Consider the following 22,670-nt stretch of genomic DNA (forward strand, 5'->3'; position numbering starts at 1 on the left):
TTGGCTTGATAATAGTGGTATACAAAGATTTTGTGCATAACATTTTATGATAAGATGCCATATAATTTAAAAGTAATGTGATGCCTTCTGCTCTTGTGCAATGAGCCTTGCTTTGAGAACAGTTGGGAAAATTGTTTCAGCAAACAACATTTTACTATAAGTCTCCTACAGCTTATGAAGTCAACATGTGGTTTTGCATGTCACATCATCCTAGCTGCAGGACTGACCAGAACAAAAGGTACCTTATTTAAGTGATAATCTTGTAGGCATTCCAGGCCTCAGTGGACAACAACAACAGAGACTTTGTAGAGAGCTTTAGGCACTGGCCCCAGAGTGGCAATTAACTCAAAGGCTGCAAAGAAAGGGAGGAAGATGAAGGCATGCCAAGGAAATAAGATGTGGATTTTGAATCCTACATCTAAATTGCAAAGTAAGTCTAGATTCCATCATCTCATGAAAAGACTTGATCTGGAGCATTTTTGTTCCCCCTGTTTCCTCTAAATAATATACAATCCTTGCCACCTGAAAACTATTGCACAGTTTCCCCCAAATACAATTACCTCACATGCACGTGATTAAGGGAGACATAAGGTGCTTTGTTGCCTCACACAATAGAACAGTTCCATTTAAAATAAATAGAAAGGTTCCTGGGTGCCTTCAGTCACATCCAGTCTGATCACAGGGGAACTCTTTCTCCTGCTGCTGCTTCTGGTGCCCAACGATACGATGAGGGGCAATCGGCACTAGCTGAAGCATAGGCGGTTCCATCTGAATATGAGGAAAATCTTCCTTACTTTGAGGGTGCCAGAGCACTGGAACAGGCTGCCCAGAGAGGTTGTGGAGTCTCCTTCTCTGGAGACATTCAAAACCTGCCTGGACACAATTCTCTGTGGTCTGCTCTGGTGACCCTGCTTTAGCTGGTGGGTTGGACTAGATGGTCTCCAGAGGTCCCTTCCAACCCCAGCCACTCTGTGATTCTGTGATTCTAGTGGCTCTTGCTTGTTACTGCTACTATGCCTCAAATAAGGGAGAATAACTGAGCATTTTCCACCACTTTGTCAGTTGCAAAATGCAAAGTAACAGCAGAATGTGTGAAATACAGTCTCAGGAGAACACAGGGAAAATGTGACCCTTTAAATTGTATTTATTGTCCTGAGTGATAGTTTCGTATATGCGCATTACAGCAGCAAAGGATGCTTAAATGGTTTCTTGAAGAAGCCTGCCCACAATTCTCTGTCAGCAAAACACGAGGCAGCTTAAATTCAGTCCCCGTTATTTGAACTTAATATTTTAAGATCAGTAAATAAAAAGCAAATGTTGACCTGCTGCACTGGAATGTGCTACACTCCTTAAACACCATTTGCCACATTGGGTGCACCTAAACCATTTAGTATGTGCCCCAGCCCAAACTGCCTAGTTTGCACCCCTTCCCTGGCCAAATTGTCATGACTTCTTCCCGCTGGCTGGTTTCCCTCCTCCTCAATAAACAATGAACTAAGGAAGGGAGAAGTGTCTCTATCCAAAGCTGACCCCCCAAAATAAAGGTGGCACCAGGATACACAACTTGGTCTGTGATCTCAGAAGTACTTCCAGGTGCTGCATACTAAATGTACCCGGATAGTGCTCTGGCAGAAAGCCTAGATCTTGTGGTATGGAAAAACTGTAATAAGCTGTTGATGATGCATATATGAAGATTGCATATAGAAAATTTTCTAAAACTTCTATAACTCAGCTTATTCCAGAGCATTGGACACCCCAAATGTTTTTTTCTTAATTGTTCCCTCAAAACAAATCATTGTTAAATCCATACATATTTTACATGCATCCTCATAGAAGAGGAGTAGAACAAGCCCATACACAGCATTTTCAGGTTGAAAGCATCTGACAAGCATCAACTAATTATGCTATTTAGAATAAAACTGAGTGGGGCTCATCTACATAGCTATAGACAAGCTAGTTACTCTTGTCTCCCTTTCAGTCAAATGGCATCTGGGCAATATAGACACGAGAGTCTAGGGCACTGTTCATCTCACCCTAAAGCAGCCACCTAAAATAGGTCAGATATCTGTAACCCAAAAACTTATTTTTCTCTCTACAGACTGTAAACTGAGTCTACTCTTAACTGTAACCATAGGACAATTTAGATAGACAAACCTGAGTGAGAATAATTCTGTGTCCTGTATCAATTATATTCAGCTCAGTTATATCCAGCTAAGAAAGCAACAGTTTCAAGAATTTAAATGGCCTGGAGAAGGAATAAGAAATTTCAGATGTACAACAGAATATAGCCCAACAAGTATTCCTGAGCAATACGCTTCTCCTGTTAAATTCAGCAAATGGATTGAATATTTGCTGTTCTTACTGTGATTATTAGTTTCTAACAGACCTGTTTGCTCAACTCCTCAGGGGTTTTGTTTCACGTTACAAATGATGATCCTAGTCTCTTCACACCAAAATACTGATAACATTAGCTGTTTTAACTGTCCATCAAATGTGATCTGATGGTCAAAACTGATAGTCCCTATACTCTTCCAAACTAAATCATTGTCGTTGTTGTATTTTGTGCCATTCAAATATCCTGCATATCTGCTTCTTTTACAAGAAATCATGTTCATTTTTTAGGGGGGAAAAAAAAATCTACTTACGAAGAGGAGTCATGAAGAAGCAGCTGACATGTAAGTTAGTCATACTTCCTTGTGGCTTGTCTCCTAAAGACATACATGGCCAATCTGTTCATAAAATCCACAGGCATGCTGTTAACAAGGAGAGACACAAAGCCTATAGTTGTTAAACTTTTGGCCAATCTTCTCTGAGTTTCCAGGTAACAAATACGATAGGCTAAGTATTAATGGTTCAGCAATAAAGAAAAAGAACCAACCAAGAAGAGAAAGCCAGTTTCACATAACAATTTGGCAGCAGATAAGTCAGTGCACCCTGTTGGAGCTAAGGCTGCAGCCAATGCCACAACCAGCAGCAATATCAGCCATATGGGAGTCTGAGACTGGAAAGGATGGTTGCAAGTACAAACCCACCCCCTCATCTCCTGAGGGAAAAGGGCAGCAAAGCATCTCACAGTTTCAAATCTCACCCGATTTTGTGGAATATATATTTTTTTTTCAGTCTTTGTGTATGAGTGTAAAGCATTCACACAGGGAGCCCTCTGTTCCCCAGGAGCATGGGACAAAGAATGACTGTTGAATCAGGGTGAGGGTGATGGTGCCTTGGCAATGGTAGAAGCTCCTACAGCAAAGCTCAGAAGTGCTCCGTGGTCCTTTCATGCAACTTAGGGCAACCACCAGCTGTCTTAAATTACACAAAGAAGGAGGCATATGAACTAGCAGTGAGCTACTTCATTGAGCAAGTGATGAGCTCTCTATACTGAAAGCCTGGAGAGTTTTAAGTCTTACAGTTCTAGGCTATCACGAAATCCCCCCACAAGGAGACAATTAGTGGGCTTAGCTCACTGTTTTGTTGTTTACATTTGGTCATAGATAAATTGATAAACAGTGTAGCACACATCTATCACAATATAATTGTCCTTATGTGACAGTTTATTTCTACGCCTTTTCCTAATAGGATTATAAATGCAGAAAAAAAGTGTGATCTTGAAGGAGAAACAAGTTTGGCAGCAAGAAAAGAAGGAGATGAGTAATACTTCTGTTTCTGCTTTTCAAAAGCTTTTATTTGAAAGCTCTGTTGTGCCCAAAGTGTTGACTCACCCATGATGCTTTTCAGTATCCACATTTACCCTGAAGCACAGCAAACTTATCCACAGGAAAATAAAGGAGTTGCACTGAGGGGAAATGAAGGGTTTATATAGTTTTTATATGGGAGTATAGTTTGAGAATCTTAATAGTAAATTGGCTCATTTTACAAGCAAATAATTAAAAAAGGAAAAGAAAGCGCAAATTTGCTTTCAACTCTCAGCCTGGCAAACTCAAGTTAAAACATGGAAGTCAAACTGGGTTTATTCATTCCTGCTCATGATTGCTGTTACCAAGGAGTCCTAGAGACAGATTATTTTCTCAGTTATCACTGAGCAGCTCCACTGTCTTCAGTGTGCACCTCAAGTGGCCTCTGAGCACCCCAGTTGCCACTTGTGGGTGTGCAGAGGTGTGACTAGCTCTGCTTCAGCCCCTTGGTCCATGTTGCTCATCAGGGTTAGTAAGTTTAAAGATCAGTAAAAACTATTTTTGTCACTAAGGCCAGCAGATATAATTCTGAATGCACATGGGCAGCAAAACTGGTTAGGAATGTATCATTTTACATCATCACTTTTCAAAGCAGAGCTACACCTTCTGAGGTCCCTTTTTTTCTTAAACATATGAATAGGCTTCTGCCTTCTCCTGCTCCTGCTCTGCATAATAAATCTCGATCTTCACTGTAGACTGTGAGTGAAATGGCTGCTTCCACTGGGACAAAGTTATTGGAACAGTTCAGAAAATGGACAGCTATTTCTAGGAACTGTTCTGAAAATTTACTTTCAATAATTTTGGTATACTATGCATCAGTTTTGTTTCCACTGTTATTTGTTCTTAAAAATACTTTGTTGTTCGCTGTAATTAACTCACTGAAGTGAATTAAGTGTTGAGATGTTTTCAAGTGTTTCAAATAAAATAGAAATAAATGTGATTAGAAGTCATTCTCAATGGGACAAATACAGAGTCCTATACTGTGGCTACAGGAGCATGTAAGTGATTTGACAGAATATTTGGAAATATTTTGAAATATGTGATTTTTGAAAAATTAAATCTTATTGAGCATAAAATATCACAATGGAAATGTTACTAAATAATGTAAAGGTCAGAAATGTGATTACTTCTCTGTCTATTTTATTTGTCCTATCAGGATTAAAGAACCCTATGATTTCAGTGATCATTCACACAGCACAAATAATGAATAATCAGAACAATCATACTGTGACTAGTAAATACTCATTGGCTACTTAGTAAAAAATTACTGTATCTGCAGAAAACAAAAATAACTGTGATAACAATTCACCAACTAAAAGAGGAACTGAAATTGCAAACTATGATATGAAAAATGGGTATCAATATGAGAACAAATGTCGAGACAGCATATATGAAAAAAAAGAATGGGAAAATAAATGACCCAGATTCAGGCTACCAGGATCATGTATGTATTAGCTACACCTGAGTCATGTCAGATGGATCTGACAACAGTTCAAATGATCTAGACAGAGTTAATAATCACAAACCTGAATTTGTTATCCATATCTGAAAGATAACATCTAACCCCTTAGACAGCAACATAACCACATTTTATCATTCATTCTGAAAGAAAAATTATAATTAATTCGCAAAAGGCAGATTTAAAGGTGGTGAAATACCCATATATAGGCCTATAGATATATGAAAGGCACTCAGAAAAGAAAATATATTCATGCAGTGCAACTAACCACTAGCAATAAAAGTCTCCCAGGAGCCATGTGTAAATCTCCTCCTTACTGGAAGTCTAAAATAAGAGGAGAGAGGGGGGGGAGCGAGTTACCTCTTTTTTTCACAGCCTTTCCCAGAACACCGGATGGGACTTGAATATGAGGAGGTAGCTGGGCCAGAAGGTGAGAATCCACACAAGGTTCAGCCTCAACTCTGAACTGTGTTGCTCAGCATTGCAGAAGATACCAGGATAGCAGTGCATAGGATAGTTCTTAGCATCAACATTATTTAAGTTATTTCTAGGGAAGTGACCATCTTCCTAGATCTTCCTAGGGAAGTTGATTCTTGAGTGTATATCTACACTACAGATCATAATCTTTCTAATCTGCATGAGATCAAGTGTGCTTTTTGGGAGTAGCTTTCACTGTACTGTAAGCTGGTTTGTATTTAGAGGTGAAACTAATGTTAGAGAAAATACATGTTTTCTTCCAGTTCCATTGCTCATGCCTACATTGGTCCTTCAATGAAGATATTGGTGAACAGCATGCAGGCATTACCCTGTTTTGGTAGACTAATACCCAGGCAAGTGAATCTAGCCAGACAGTTGAAGACAGACTTAATAATAAAATTATTTCTATTTACATCAACCTCTCCCACAAAAAATCAGATGACAAGCCTCAGTTTTGACAAAAAGAGTAAATGTCACTCATGCACAAGAAATAATACTGTGTATTACAGTACCCTCTAGTGACTCCTGCTATAGCTGGATTTCAGCTGGTATTTACTATATCCCAGTATAGATCCCACCATGGCAAAAGCACAACCGCCAGAGTTCTCCATGGTCACTCTTGAATGAATGGAAATCAGCCTCCAGCTTTTTTTCTTAGGTAAAGTAGCACCAAGTGTTGAGTGTTCATTCATTTCTTGTTTGCTCCAGGGTTTGACTTTCTTAAATCCAAATATCCAGCTTTTAAAATCTATATGAGCTAGCAGCTAGACACTCACTATTCTTTGATCTCATGGTGTGAGCTTCCTACACAGCAGGAAGACGATACTTTTTCATGTCAAAATCCAGCCATATCTCAGAAGGAAACAAAAATAAGCTTTTTCTTCTCTGCCCCAGTTTTCATCACAAAACCTTTGGCCCCTGTTGCTTTCATAAGATCTTTCCTCCCTGTCTGACACATGAACTGTGTGAAATCTTTCCCAAGTGTGATTAAGCCCTTCCCAACAACCCATTCCAAAAGCCACTTTGGATTTAGTGTCCCTCAATTCAAACACTCCCTTCCCCTCCCGTGGGGCTTAACTCAGGATCTGGCAAGAATTATTAATATCATCTGAATGCCTTGCCCTTGAGAGGTCATATTCAAAGGTACTGTAGCTCCCTTCTTGACCAATGTCCTACACAGCAGACTGGAAAGAAAAGGAAACTTCAGCTAGCTTTATATAATACCTCATTTCCTTACTTTTAAACACATTCCTTTGTTGTTCCAGTTTCTTGAAAGTCGTCAAAGAAATTTTCTGACTTAGATCACAGGTAACACAAAGAGATTGGTATTAACAAAGTGAAAGAGTATAATATCTGTAGGGTTCCATATGTGTTATATATTTTCAATAGTTGCAAACTCTACCTGTAACAAGATCTAACTGCTTTGCTCTTCAAAGCTACAGACCTAACACTTTGAAACAGTTGCCTTTTAGCTAATCCACCATAAAGCCAGCCGCAGTTTGAGCAAGGAATGTTTTGAGGGGCGAGGGTGAAGAGGAGCTTTTGGGAGGGAGTTTCAGGCTTCCTTCAGAAACTTTGTGGCTCATGGCTGAATAGTTGTTTGCGCAGGCATAGTTAGAAAAATCTGCCAAGCAGGCTGTAGGAGAAGCATAAAAGCTGCTTGAATGGATTTATGGATGGATACCTGAGGGGTCAGCATTACATGATGTGGTACTGAGTTATTTTAATCATTTGCTCTGTCCATTTATGCTTTTGGTCCCATTCCCAGAATGGCTGAGTCACCTTCATGAACTTACAGCAGAAAAGGACAGTGGCTGGGAAGGGAACAGGATGCCAAGATTTGAGCTAGGTCTGATGATGGTGTGTCCCCACCATTCCCAGAACCAGTGGGAATAATTGTGTCTGACCTGTTTTATTTAACACTGCAAGCTGCCCTGCAAACAGGTCTGCAGATCACAAGTCCATCATCTCCAAATTCTCCAGGGCTCCAAAGATCGGCTGCAGAAGCTGTTCTGAATTTGGGCTTAGGGATGAGCAAATGGCAGCATGACAAGCAGGTATCATGCCTCAACCTTGATACTAAGCAAATTGAGTAGGGAAATAATTCACTGTAATTCAGCCTAGCAATTCAAAATACCGCACACTCTTGATTCTCTGGCAAGCTACTTCATGTAGGGTATGATATATTTTTTCAGCAGTTTCAAACTGCCAAAAATGTGGTATTATTTCTCAAACAGGAAACAAATTAATGAAGGATGTAAGAGGTAAATGAAAACATGTCACAGAATGAAAACATAGTTCAAAAGCTCTTAATAAATTAAAAGTTACAAAAAGCAATTTACAGAGTGTTTTATGTATGTCACTACGATGAGGTTTTATTGGTGTGATATCATAATTTGGCCGTCTCTGATCCCTTTCTCTTGGCAGCTCTAGCTCCAAAGACATTATGCACTGATCATGCCAGCTCAGAAAGCTGAATGCCAGAGGTCTGCTTTATTTGGGCAGTAATCAACAGGACTTGTAGGCTTACCTAAGGGCTTCCACTTCAATTCTCCAAGCACCAGATCTTGGGGTCTTTTTTGTTTGACTTCAGTAATCATTTTTGTGCAGAAAAACTGAGTGAAGTCATCAGGATTCACTGTCCAAATTGCATGGCTTTTAGTTGTTTTCCCAATTTCCCATATAATTATCTGTGTTTACAAATGTATTCAGATTTTACTTTGAACTTTCTCCCCTTCTCCTGCCCTTAAAGAGAAACAAATTCCTAAACATGTTTGTACTTGCAAATTCATAGATTTACAAACTTCATGCCACTTTAATCCCTGTTAAACTAATCTGAAGTCATGTCAGGCCAACTATTCACAGTAAAATGGATTAGACAAGCTAGTTGATCAGATATAGAAATGACTCTGGGTGCTTTTCCTGTCTGTCCTCCATGCATTTGGAGTGCTATTTTCATACAAATAATTTAGTTCTCTTTAATTCCTTTGTGATTAAGCTAATTCACAAATAACATTGGTTCTTAGAGAATCATTAGTGTAAAGCAGAGCAGACAATGCTTTTAATTAGGGCTTTTCATACCTCCTCTATCCATTTGGTAACAAAATTACTACTGTATTAATTGATGAGTTATTTTAATTTACACAGCAATAAGTGCTGTTACACAGTGGCCATAAAACATCTTTGTTAAATATTTTTTAAAGTACAACTGATATTTATTTCCTGAAGAAGTGGAAGATGTTTTGTTTAAAGCTTTGTGATATATGTGCTGTAGCTCCTGGCAGTCCTTCTCACCAGAACATTAGAGACCTCCAAGTGAATTTTAAGGAACTTAACACATATTTCAACTTTATTTTTATTTCTGCTACAGACTTTTGTATTACTAAGGGAATACATAGGTTCTTTGGATGTCTGAAAATTATGTATAAGACCTTGTTGTACAAAGGGAGTCTCAGACTGCAAAATAATGGTTATGTATGGAAAACTAAAGTTCTGTCTTCCTAATTTTATTTACACTTCTGTTAGTTTTTCGCACAAAGAAACAAATTAAAATAGAGCAAATAAATGTTAAGAATAATGGATTAACATTATTAGATCATACACAAAATTTCTGTTCAAAGTGACTATATCAACATGAATATATAATAAAGACATTTCTAAACTCTTGCTTTCCAAATTTAATTTTGAAAACAATGGCCTGACTTCTCAGCTATGTTAAGTTCTTATTGAAAGACAGAAAAGGACAGGGGGTCTAGATTGATTAATTATAAATCACCTCACTCGAATGGCCCCCTGTATGTCTTGGTGGACATAACACAGTTTTGGTGAAAATATGAATCAGGATCTACTTCCTCTGCCTTTCCTCCACAGAACAGTTGCTAGCCGCATTGCCATACTCACGTGCCTTTGCAGGAAGGCGGCTGACTGACCTGGTGCCCTTTGTGTCCACCCCCAACCCCTTACCCCTGTCCCCAGAGATGCTCTTTCCCTCCAGCAGGATCAAGGTTTTCACGCTCAGCTCACTCCCACCCTAATGTCACACCACAGCTGGAAAATCAGTGGACGATGCTCTGTCATTCTCCTCATCAGTTAAAAGGTTTGCCACACCATCCTGGCATGCATAAAATTGTCGGATCCTTTCTTGCATTTCTGAGTAAGAGTGGGAAGTGAAAGAATTCAGTTTTCTTCTCAGATTGCTGATATAGCCTTCATTGCCATGTCTTCAGGCTCTGCCTTGGGCCAAGAAGAGAAGGACTGAGTGAAAGTCATATGCAGGGACAGGATTTGGACTCGATGATCCTTGTGGGTCCCTTCCAACTCAGGATATTCTATGATTCTATGAAAGTGAAAACGAGAATGAAATGTCCCAACACAAGTTTAGAGCAAAGTGTCTAATACTAAAAAAAACAAACAAACAAACAAACAAAAAACAAACCAAAACAAAACCAAACCAAACCAAACAAACAACAAAAAAAAAACAAACAATCCCAAAACTTTGAGCTTAAACTTGCAACCTGCATTAAGCAAGTTTACCACACTTGATCATACCTGTTCATATCAGCAGTCTTTTCTGAATGCTTCTGCAGCAACACACAAGTACAAACAAATAAGAAAAAGCAAGGATTAGCGACATAATCTCCAATGGTATCTCCCATCCCATGGTAAAGCATACGGAAAAAAGAAAAGTGCTTAACATTTAGGGGAAAGAATGACATTTGCTGCTGTACAATTCCATTTTCTCATCTTTCTCGATTGCTGAAGCATCAATCATTTAGAAATTCCTGAAGCCAGATATGTATTTCCAGTTGAATATATTTGGTTCCTTTCTCAAAAAGAGGCCAGAAGAAAAAAAAATATAATTTTGCCCCAACTAAAACCAGCTTCACTGAGGCATTTACTTTTGCAAGTTACAATACTTTCACACAGAAAAGTCATTAAGTGAATGTCACCCATTCTGCCCATCGAACAAGTCCAACATCCTCTGGGAAGAAAAAGGGAAAATAACATGCAGTCATGTGGTTAAAGTCTACATCTTTGGGGGAATTTTTCAACTCTGGAATATTTGGATTTTGAAGACTTACTAATCCATTAAGATTTTGCATGTATAACTCTGCTTTGTTTATCCTCTTCCTTTCTTTCCCACACCTTTTGTCGCTCTTAGGTGTTGCTTTACATCTGCCACAGGATTGAAATCTTTCAGGCAGGAAATATAACCATCTGAAAGTCTGGATGACAAACAGCATCACAACAGGTAAAATTATGACAACCTCATTTACCATTTTAAGACATGAAAGGGCATTATTTTATGAGAAAGCAGACATGGGAAGGTACACTTTTAAGGAAAACGTTATTATGGTGTTCAAGTCTTAGCATTCATTAAAAAGAAAAATGTTTCCAAAAAGCTGAGTACTTGCTAACCATTTTACAGATTTTGTGTATTTGCCAAGAGAAAATTAAAAATGTAATCCCTTCCATTCCACTTGGTATTACTGGTGTAACTTGTCCTAAAGACACCAGTAAGGTGTTGGAAACATATTATCAAAAATAAGGAAGAGTCAGATTTAACTGTTCTCAAGTATATAAATTGCAATACTACTCAGCATCTCCAATTCATTGCATTTGGGAAGACTATATTAGACTTATACCAAGTATAGAATGTGCCATGAATATGTCTTGTTATTGTCAAGGTGAGCTCTGCACTGAGCCTTCATGAAAGTTTTAACCCAAACAATGGTATCAACAGAGATAGTGACAAATGGGAAGGAAGTGGGGAAGAATAGTGACATTTGGTGCTGAACCATATGTGCGTGGTTTGAAAGACATGACTGAATTGTTTTTGGTGCTCTATTATTCTGACATTTAGAATGAGGCAAGTTTCCATTTCCATTAATGTACTGCCAACTCAAAGGGGAACTGTCGCAAATTTGAGACTAAAGAAAGCTGTTCCTCAAACTTCTCTTGAGCATAATCAATGCCCTCACTAAGCAACAGAGTAGAGTAGAATTGAAATTATTATTATGTTTTCTGCTTGCTGGATACAAGAACAAGTTTCATACCTTATGATGATATGGCATAAGCTGCTTTGACAAAAGACCGTGAATTTATATGTGTATGGAGAGCAACCAGTGCAAAGGAACTCTGTTGATCAATATATTCTGATGCCTGATCTGGCAAACACAGACACTGCCAAAGTGATCCAGCCTCAGGTGAAGGATGTTCAGGTGAAAGAACCTCAAAGCCTGAAATACTTTCAAATCATAGTTAAAATCAAAAACTGTTTGGAGGAAAAGTACAATGATCACCAGTTTCCTTTTTTCCTTTTTTTTTGAAGTCACTGCTTATCTTTACCAAAATATTAAAAATAAAGAGGGAGAGAGAAGAGAGAGGGGAAAAGCTGAAGGTAGCACAAGGTGACTGAGGACCTGGCAAAGAAGCTCTGGACTCACAGATTCGTCCCTCTTTGAAACAGCTCCAGGATGCTGAAATTTCCAGCAGAAAGCAGCTGTTTAGCTGCTTTACGAACAACTTGAATTCAAAGGACTCTCCTGTCCTTGTGTGATGACAGATGAGCACAGTGCTAGGGACACCACTCACAGATCGAAACTGAAGGGATGATTTTTCTCAAAATCATTTATGCAAGTTTTCTTTACTAATTAACATTTCCCTCTTGTGACCACTTAATCTCTGAAGCTGTGGTGGTAGTGTCTCAATTTTATTCTCTCTAGGAGGCAGTGACTGTTATTCAGTAATGGAAAAAAACAGGCCATGTATCAGCTCATTGCTGTAGTGATTGCATGTAAAGTTATTCTCATTTGTTTGGGGTTTTTTGGTGGGGTTTTGTTGTTGGGGTTTTTCTGGTCTCTCTTTTTCTTTTTTTTTTCTTTTTTAATGTGGCAGCAGTTTAAGAAAGTCTCCAGGTGATGAGTCCCAGTTTTTATGTAATTCTCTTTCTGCAGCAGACACGGGGCTCAATGTTTACCATTTCACCTGGGACTAGCAGTAGAGCAGAAGCCTGCACCCTGTCATCCCTCTGCAGAATGCTGAATCACAACCCTGGGCTGATCCCTCTTCCCAGCTCTACTTGCCGCTCATTCCTGGAACACTCCCTATACCCCACGGAAATTCATTTCCTTGCATGATTCATAAATTCCTTTATAACCATATAGGGCTTTGGTGCCATTATGTGCATTTTTTCCTTTTTAATTTGGGCCAACTTCCTCATTTTTTATCAACTTGAATTTTGCAGTCCCTGTTGTGGTATTTTTCCATTCTGCTAGCATTGAAAAGATAAGGAAATATATATGAGTGAACACATTATGTATGTAGCTTGATTTTATAGAAATGAATTTATTGCTAGAAAAGGTGCCAGAACTGGCAGTCATGCCATCTGAAGCCCTTCATTCCCCGTCAGAGCAAGCAATATAAAGATTAAATGCTCTGTAATAATGAAGTGCAAGCTCCCTCTAAACACCTCTCAATTTGGTCTCAATGTTGGACCTTTGATGAAGAAAGAGATCACACCATGAGTAAGAGTTAAGAATAACTGGTAGGAATGCCAAGGGAGAAAGGCACATTTTGAGTACAAATCACAGAATTTACCTTACAAAGAATACAAGCCCAATCCCTAGAAGTGCTGGAGATTTGTGAACTGAATGTTGAATTCATCTTTCTTCAAACATTGGGTAAAATACACATAATTACTAAAACAATCTCATGTGAGATAGGGGAATAAAAAAACTGTAAAAAGCAGAAAAAAAGAAAATGGACAGTCTACTGGTCTGTCTGCGATGTTTGCTGATGAAAGTGTTACCTCAGATAATGATGCCTTCTGAGGAAACAGGCTGAAACTCCCATGCCATTTGACATTAAATGTCAAGAAACCATCCACTGGACCAGTTTCTCATACTCATCATTCTGCTTTGCATTTCACTTGCTGCCATTTGGTCCTCAGAAATCACCCACTGAACATTTGCCTTTGAAGCGCTCCACCTTCTCCTGTGTGGCATGAGTGACTTCTTGGGTCTCTCTCAATTCTCCACAGACAGCTTATGAAATCTGCAAGTTCCTTTTTTTTTGTGCGTGTGTAAGTGTGTGTGTGTCTGTGTGTGTAGAACTGCTGCAACATTTTATGTTCAAGCCAGCAACCTTGGAGGGAAAGGACTGCAGTTCTAATAGCAAACACAACAATGATGGACAAATGCTCCGAGTATGGCAAATCTGCATTCAACCCATTTCACACACAGAGGAGATACTTCATACCCTGTAGACACTCATTATCTCAGACTTTCTTTAGGTAGGCTTTCTTTTTTCTTTTACTATATTTGATTCACAATGTACTAAACACTGGAGAATTATGCAGGATTACAGTTTATTGCAGCTCACAGCACAGTCTTGGACTCTCTGGAAAGTTTTCTCCGTCACCTAAGATCAGTCACCACTTTTTGTGAAGGTCACTGTATTTTATATTCAGTGTTTCTATTAGACTCCCAGTCAAACAGTTTTGTTGCATCTGGCTGGCAGTTATGATTGCATTATTTGATAAATCACTCATAAATCCTTTCTGTTATGTTTGTGGTCCCTTTCAAGCAAGAGAACATTCATTGCTGAATTCAGGGTTATAAAGATCAGAAATTCCATAAGAAAAAAATAACACAAATGTTATATTGCCATTCTTAGGGATATAGCTGCTAAATATTTCTTTAATGGATTCTAGTGGAAATAGTTTTTTACTTTTTGAAAGAAAGTCCATTCTGCCTACTGTGCCTACTGTCTGGGTTATCATTTGAGATAGTTTGCAGACCATGATAACTTCAATATAGTTTGGATGAATTCATGGCACTGAATATTCATACGGCATATGATACAGACACTGAACCCAATTTAGTAAATGAATACTTGTAATTTCACCAAAGCCCCTCTGAGAGATTATTATGCAGATTTATGAAGGAATATTGCTGAAGCAATTCTTGGCTGTGTTTTCAGTCACTGAGGACTTAAAGTATGTAAACCTAAAATAATTTCAGGCTTATTTACTGTCACTGCTTTAATCTTCTGAACTTTTCTGACATTATTTCTCTCACTGATTTGTATTAAGTATCCCCTCCCTGTCCTTGGCCTTGAGCAAAGAGCCAGCATCACAACACCTACAAGTGTTGCCAAGTTACTCCCAACAATATCCTTGCTGCCATAATGCCAGAAATCTGTTCTAATCCTGCTGTTGCAAAATTGCATTACAGGCAGGGGGATGTATGGACATGGGCATGTGGGTAGTATCACTGACCTGGAAATACAGAGATCAATACACAATCAGATTGTGAGCAGACTCCCGCAGCTCTTCTGTGTGATGAAGATTACCTCACTATTTTGGGACCATCCACCTCGTAAAAGAAAGAATAATCAGGCTAAGAAACAGTGGAGATACTTGACCCAATAGTATATTACAGCCCTTTAAAATTCAGTAGGTGTGCTGTATGTTGTTCTCCAAGTTGCCAATTTTACAAGCAGCATCTTTTTTTCAAGTGTCACAAACACACGTATTTCTGCAGCACCCTCCAAGACCCACTGTATCACCTTCAACTTCATCCCTTTGGGTGTCAGAAAGAAAACGTATAGCTACTTGCTAAATGTCTCTTAAAATAACATCCGGCATTAAAATAACATTCTCCAGCATTGCTACCAAAAATAATAATTAAGGAAATAGATCAGTATCCCTCCCTGTAGCCAGTGTTACCTCTCCTGCCCCAGTCATTAAGGGAATTACTCACCCCTGGACTAGCTCAGTTTGTGAATGGGCATAGAGCCAGATCCTGAATCCTTATTCAAAGAGCATCATTCATTCCCCAGTCACAGGAATCCTAGCTTACATGAGATGACATGTGTAAAGTCTTTAGGATGTGGCCCACAGTCTTCAGGAGGCGACAGCAGTAGTTAGATTTTAGTGTGCTGTAAATACCATGCCTCTTCTCAGTTACATTTCTTGGTATACAATATAGTAACATATGCCACATGGAAGTGAATTGTAAAGGCCAACTTCTGCTCTTGGATTCAGATCTCCTTGACTTGCAGAGCAAGGGAGCCTGGTGACACCTGCAAGCAGTAAGTAACCATGGCAAAGACTCCATGGGGGAGCTGAGGGACAGATCAGCAGAGGGTTTCTGGAGGTTTCTTGTGCTTCATGTAAATTGTCACACTGTGGCTTCTTTTAGCCATGTTTTGTGTGGTGAGCATGCACATGGACATCTTGAAGTCCTTTTATATATCATTATGGAGTAGAATAAGGCAAGTGAAGCCTTCAAATCAAGAGGCTAGAAAATCTGTGTGCCAGAGAGACATAGCAATAAAACAAAAGAGATGGAGACAGATGATGATGGGAAAGACTAATAGAGCTAGTGCAAAGCACTTATATTTATTTCCTTTTTTTAAAAAAAAAAATAGTTTATGAATTTATTTCAAGATGTTTTCTTGTTTCATTCTTCTCCATTTTTCTTTCCATTTCTTATTTTTTCTTTGATTCATTTTCTGTCTTCATTCCCTGATCCTCTGTCTTTTTGTTCCTGTTACACTGTTCTTGATCACCTGTCAAGTTAGATTTGGGAAGAAGGAACTATCTTCGAAAATGTCAAAGAGTAACTGTGAAAAGACACATATTTGCACACTCTACAGGAAATGTGTTCGACTCTACACAGATAGAATCTAAGATACTGAGGTACAGAAAAGTAATTAAAGAAATCCTCCTCCTTTCTGCTCTGCAATCACTGAACTATCACTATGACAAGTAAAGCATGAGATGGTTGAAATTTAAGGATGGACCCAACTGCTCAGCATTGTATGAATGAAAATAATGAAAGCCAAGTCACAATTTTTGGAGAGTGAGTCATGGCTGCAATGGACTTGACTAGACCAATAGATTTCACATTTTCTTACTGTCAGGAAATTCCACTTCACTTGCTGCAACCCTTCAATAGGACCAATAAGCATTGCAAGGGTTGAAAGGTTAGAGAGGAGCTTCCCTCACGTGCTTCTGGGCCCTTATCACCTTCTAAACAGAATCAGTCAAAGTTCTGTGAACTGCAACAAGCAACACTACGGTTAACATCTCATTGCAAGGAGCTGATGATTTGTTCTGTAAAACATCACCCCAATCTTCTCTCGGGTGCCTTTTCCAATACCCATCTTGGATAAAAATACAAGGTTTGCAACATCTGAAGGTAGAACTGACTGCGTCTGACTCACAACCCGCTTGGCTTGAGGATCACATGATTTGTGGGTGCTAATAAGCAGGAATTTGAGGTGATTCTCTCAGTAAGTTCATTGCCTGGACTCCACCTGCTAGCTATGAGGACAGACACCATTTTGGAGCATTTAGAAAGCTGGGCATGGTGGGCAGAGTCTGGGAAGGCAGAGGTTTTTCAAAATCATGTAAAGAATTTCAGTAGAACTCCAATATAATTTCTCTACATTTGTAATGCAGCACTTTCATGAAGTGTGGTCAAACATTTAAAATATAGTAATCCCAAGCAACAATGAGAAGATTGCATTTATTTACAGTAAAGCTCATGCCTTACGGATGCCAGCCTTCTAACTCCTGCTACAACCTGCTTTCCAGATGCTCTTCAAATGGACCATGGATATTTTTGTCAATGTCTTCTCCTCTAGAAATTTACAGAAGGAATTATTAAGCTTATACACTGGCTGAATTTTTGGGGAGATATTCGTTTTACAGGACGTTATTCTTGGCTCACAACACCAAGCTACATTGGAGTTGCAACAGTCCACACAATCGTAAGCCAATGCTCAGCTCCATCCATCATCTTCCAGGAACTCAAATAGCTTCCCTGTGTGTGGTTTCCGACCTGAGCCAGCTCTGAACTAGGGGAGAGGCCTGGTGGATGCTGTCTATAGCCAACCACCCCTGCCAGCCACGTGTCCCAGCTAACGTGGTCAGAATACAAGGCCTAGCCAAAGTTCTGCTGATTCCTAAGCAGACTGGTGAACTCCAGCCCTGGAGCTGGTTCTTGCTTTAGCAAAGACTAAAGGAAAATTGTTGGTAATGTTCTGAAAGTGAAAGCTACATTTTTGTTTGAATATGCACACAATAGGAGGCAATGAAGGAGGAAATTCCAGCTACAGTACATTTACAGTAAGTACGAAATTGGTCTGCCCCCAGTAACTCATCCAGCTCAATAAAGTAAACCCCGCAAGCTGTCATGCACAGGGAGTGTAGAAATTAGAGAAAAAGAAAACACAAGAGCATCCAAAGTCTACTTTCCTTCCACCATTCATTTCTATCCAGTGATCATTTTATGATCTCCTTAATTTCCGGGTTCATTCATCTACCAAAGCAGAACAAACCTTTTGCTCTTCATTGAGGTCAGTCTGAAAGCTCTACTGTATTGTCTGGCATGATGCATGTATACCCAAAGTAGGTATTGTTTCAGATGGTTTCAGTAATGACAAACCATAGAATATTAGCTGTACTTTTAATTTTAATGAGGTGCTTCTGTAATGAAGACAGAAGCTTCAATACACCACAGCAGTTTTGTATCTAATAAGTATCTTCTTTCTAAAAACAAACAAACAAACAAAAACAACAACAACAAAAAACTCTTTGAGAATTGAAAAACAAGTCTGAGGCATCATATATACGCAAAATGTGTTACTATAGATTTCTTGGCAGTGTTTGTGATAAAAATGTAGCTTTCCTTTTGCCCAAAAGACGAAAAAGGAAAAAATTGCATGCAAACATACTTCTAGATAGAAAAGGTGCAGTCACAGTCTTGCCTGGGTCATACAATACCCACTGAGATCTGTCCTAACTGAGGGTTTTACAGACCCTTTTGTTTGTAAAAAATCTTTCTCAGACAAATAATGTGCTTTCTAGCGGAAACTCTCAAGGCTCTAGAACATGCAAGCCTAACGCTCGCTCCTTTCCATGAAAACTTCAGAGTGTGGAAAAAAAATCAGTTAATCAAAAATTTATGAAAAGTGGAAATAGTAATGTGAATACAGCTGCAGGAAATTCATTTTATAATCTGAATAGCTGCTCAAGATTTTCTTAATAATAACCACCTAGTTTTAATGGGGACATTTTCATATTGCTCATTCTATATTCCTGAATAACCATCTGATACTTTGTTTGTTAGAAGTACTTGCGATATCATTTAAATGAAGCAAACCCCTTCATTTTCTTTATTTTTCATCTCAACAAGATTTGCCTTTTTTGACTCTGAAAAGCCTGTACACTTCTGCTAGTCAATCCTCTCAAAATGCTGTGTGAAGATGTTCAGTAAATCCCAAATACACCTTACTATCCCACTAACGCCATCCATCATTGGTTGCTCTCCAATATCAATCTTCTCCTGTCTCTATTTGCACTTGGTACCAGAAGGAGCTTCGAGAAGGTGACCCGCATGACTCCTATCTTAAGCTATCTGCTGTGGTCTCTGAAGTGATTCATGATCATATCAAATCTATTTCCCCGGTGCTGTTTTGTCCTTAAGGCTTCGGCAATTGCAGAGTCTGACTAGAGACTCCAATCAACCATCTGCTGTCTGCCAACTGTGGTGTCTAGTCAGGTTATGCTGAATGCAAAGAGAAATGTGTTTTGTATTTGATGGTTAATACACTCATCTCTTCCCATGGTCCAAGCAGAATATTAAGCAGTTGCAACTCTAAATGGCTGGGATGGCAGCAGAAGAAAACCTTAGTTTTAGAAAGAATATTTAAAGTCAGCTTTAAAGCTTGTCTGAATGGAAGTGCTAGTATTAATATAGTGTACACAGCAGCTTTCTACTAGCAAAGAAGGGATTTAATCAGTGACAGGACTTTTTCCATCAGTTCTTTCTAGAATTTTATGAGCTGTTTATAATTGTAATTTGCCTATTTATATATTATTAGAACGTTGTTCACTTTTTTTCTTTAAACTCTGCTTGTCCCCCAAATGATACAAAATAAATACTAGAAGTCTGAAAAACTTATTATATTCCTTTTGTCAAATATTTTTCAGAGCAGGCTGCGTCAATCTGTGCCTTGCATAGGTGTTTTACTCTGTGTGTTTTGAGATGAACCTTCCTCTCTAGATCTCTTCCCTTCTCCACTCCCAAGGATACCACACCACTGGAAATATGGATGCTTTTGCCAGACCCAGTCTTACTACATTACTGCCACATGAAAAGTCCTATTAATTGTAAGCCCTTAATAATAAGCTTCTTACTTAGCTGGTTTCCTTCTACCATGACAAGTTTTATCAAAGGCTTGCACAATCACAGCAGCCAGGTACCTGAAGTGGCCATTTCAGGAATTATTTTTCAAAGGTGGCAACTCTATCTGCCTTGGTTCTGTGTTCTTCTAGCCAGAAGGCACTAAGGGCACGTCCTTCATGGTATTTTGGCACCTCAGTGTCCCATCCTTGAACACCAGAAGCAGTCACTGTGTCCTTGAGCTGCAATTTTAATAATAGCACTTGCTTCTGAGTTATGTGCATCAGCTGTTCACTGGCTGATTTGATTGGTAATATTGCCCATGGGCTTGAAACTGGCCAGGAAAGTGCTGTGGGATTTTCATCATTTTCACTGATTGCAATACAAACTGTAAACTGGTATTATAGTCATTCTTTTGTTTTTACAAACTAGAAGAGCAGACACAGGGCAGCTGCCTTGCAGGAGAGAGCAGGTTAGCCATGGACACATTTGATTTAAGCTAGAGGGAAAGCCAGCAGTGCTGGGTGGTCTGTGTGGGATGATGTCTGTGGAGATGCATCATCACCCATGCCCCCAGCCAACCCTTTTCCCTGGGGACAATGGAGTGGAAGGGGAACTGCTGGCTCTGGAGGGATTTCACAGAATCACAGAATCATATAATTATTTTGATTGGAAACAACCTTTAAGATCAAGTCCAAGTGTTAACCTAACACTGTCACATCCACTGCTAAACTATGTCCCTAAGAACCTCATCTATGTGTCTTTAAAACACCTCCAGGTATGGTGACGCCACCAAGTCCCTGGGCAGCCTGTTCCAATGTCTGACAACCTTTTCTGGAAATAATTTTTTTTCCTAATACCCAATATGAACCTTCCCTGGAGCAACTTAAGGCCATTTCCTCTTGCCCTACCACTTGCCCAAGCAGGGAGAAGAGACCAACCCCCTCCATGCTACAAGCTCCTTTCAGGTAGTTGTAGACAGTGATAAGGTCTCCCCTCAGCCTTCTTTTCTCCAGGCTAAACAGCCCCACCTCCCTCAGCCGCTCCTCATCAGACATGTGCTCCAGATAACCCAGCCTTAAAATACTGACTCAAATTGCTACAGAGCAGGGCATTGAGCTTGCAGCTCCCAAGCCCCAGGGAAGTACCTTCTGTACTTGCCTGCTCTCCCCTCTGCCTCCCTCTCTGCCCCTGTCTGAGATCTGAAACTTCATCCAACACCTGACAAGCCTTCCCAATCAGAGTGCTCTTGAAACTGTGAGCTTCTGGCCTGAGATTCGCTCTGAAAAATGTGTTTTCCTGCAGAAGCTGGATTACTATACAATTACCTGGCCAGTCCTACTCAGCTTTAAGTCCACAATTAAAGTTTAGGATTCTGCTTATATCTGTTCTTCAGAATATATTATCTAGTTTTACCTTCTACATCAGGGTAAATCAAGAATACTTCTGCCTGTCAGAGGGAATGTAGACCAGTGGAGGCATAAATGGAACAAGAATAAACAATTTATCGTCAAAATACGGAGAGAAAACAAAGAGAAGTTTGCTGTTCCATTTGCTATCATACAAATTCTCCTTTAGGGTAAATGGATATGGACAGAGGCTGAAGTTTTGGTTTGATTCTTATTTTGCTGCTCAGTTTGCCTGTCTTTTTTAAGGAAAAATGCCCACAGTGAAGTCTAGCTAGAAAACAAAAGTGAACTATGATTTTTAGCTAGGACAGAAAATCATAAGAAAACAAGCTCTTCACTTCCGAGGGCAAGCTCCTCAACACCGGCATGTTGAGACCAGCTTATCAGACCTCTTCATTTGATATATTTTAACCAAGGCTATCCATGTGTCACACACTTCCAGAGCACAGATTTGTCCAAAAGTAAACCCACAAACAACTACAACAGTAATAATAAATCCTAGGGAGGCAGTTCAGACTATATTTACTATATACCATCTGCACCAAGCCCTGAGAAACATTATGTTCCACATTCCCTGTCTGTATTAAGGAGAGCTTTTCTGATGTGTAAACCATCATTTATCTTGTCTTTGATTCCCTCCATGTGACCTTTTTCAGAGTATGGCAGTATAACATCCTCACTATGGCAAGCTCTGAGACCATCTGAGGACAGGCCTCATAAAGCCTGCCTTTAACATTAATCGATGACTTTATTATGGAAGTAAATCAAAGCAGTTAAACTCAGGTCTTCTGAGAGTTGAAGGTCAAACAGAGAAAAACAAACTTTATTCTGGGAGGAACATCATAGACAAATTTTTTCTACACCATCCCTTTGTTCTTTGCCTTAGAGACATGACAAAAGCACATACCACATACTGTTTAGGGAAGTAGGAAAGCAAATAGACGTTAATATACACAAAGTGTTTGTCTATGTCTCATCACCTCCTAATCTCTTTATTCAAGCACTTTTGCAAAGTCGTCTTTTCATTTCCTGGAAAGCAGAAGCTGGAGAGAGGGGGTGATGGACAGGAGAATACAGACTCACCTTCACAGCAGCTGGGCTGGAAAGGCAGAGGAACAGAGGAGCAGAGTAAGGCTCTAGCAGATCAGGTCTTTATTCATCATTGCTCCACACCATCATCTTCACTGAAATATTTGGAGAAGTGCAAAAGGACCTCCACACCTGCTTGTACAGAGTCTGTCTGTAGGAGCATGGGTACAGCTGTAGGTGGACAGGAACACACAAATGTTTTCAGAGAGGAAATTCAGCTTAAAAAAATCTTACAAATAAGAAAATCTGCAACTTCAGTCTTCCTTCATTCTGCAAGACTGGATAAACTGACAGCCAGCTCTGCTTTGTCCAATGATATAGCTAGCCCAGAGAGATATCCCTCTCC

At 39.4% G+C, this 22,670-nt stretch overlaps 1 long non-coding RNA gene across 1 annotated transcript; it reads left to right on the plus strand.

Annotated features, from left to right (window-relative positions):
* The first annotated feature begins 1,868 nt into the window (after positions 1-1,868).
* Positions 1,869-20,173, plus strand: LOC135579382 (uncharacterized). Its single transcript, XR_010472369.1, has 3 exons — positions 1,869-2,675; positions 10,790-10,879; positions 12,585-20,173. It is a non-coding gene; the product is annotated as an uncharacterized LOC135579382 (long non-coding RNA).
* Positions 20,174-22,670: the final 2,497 nt, after the last annotated feature.

This window comes from Columba livia, chromosome 4 (assembly GCF_036013475.1).
Source record: "Columba livia isolate bColLiv1 breed racing homer chromosome 4, bColLiv1.pat.W.v2, whole genome shotgun sequence".
NCBI classification, from domain to species: Eukaryota; Metazoa; Chordata; class Aves; order Columbiformes; family Columbidae; genus Columba; species Columba livia.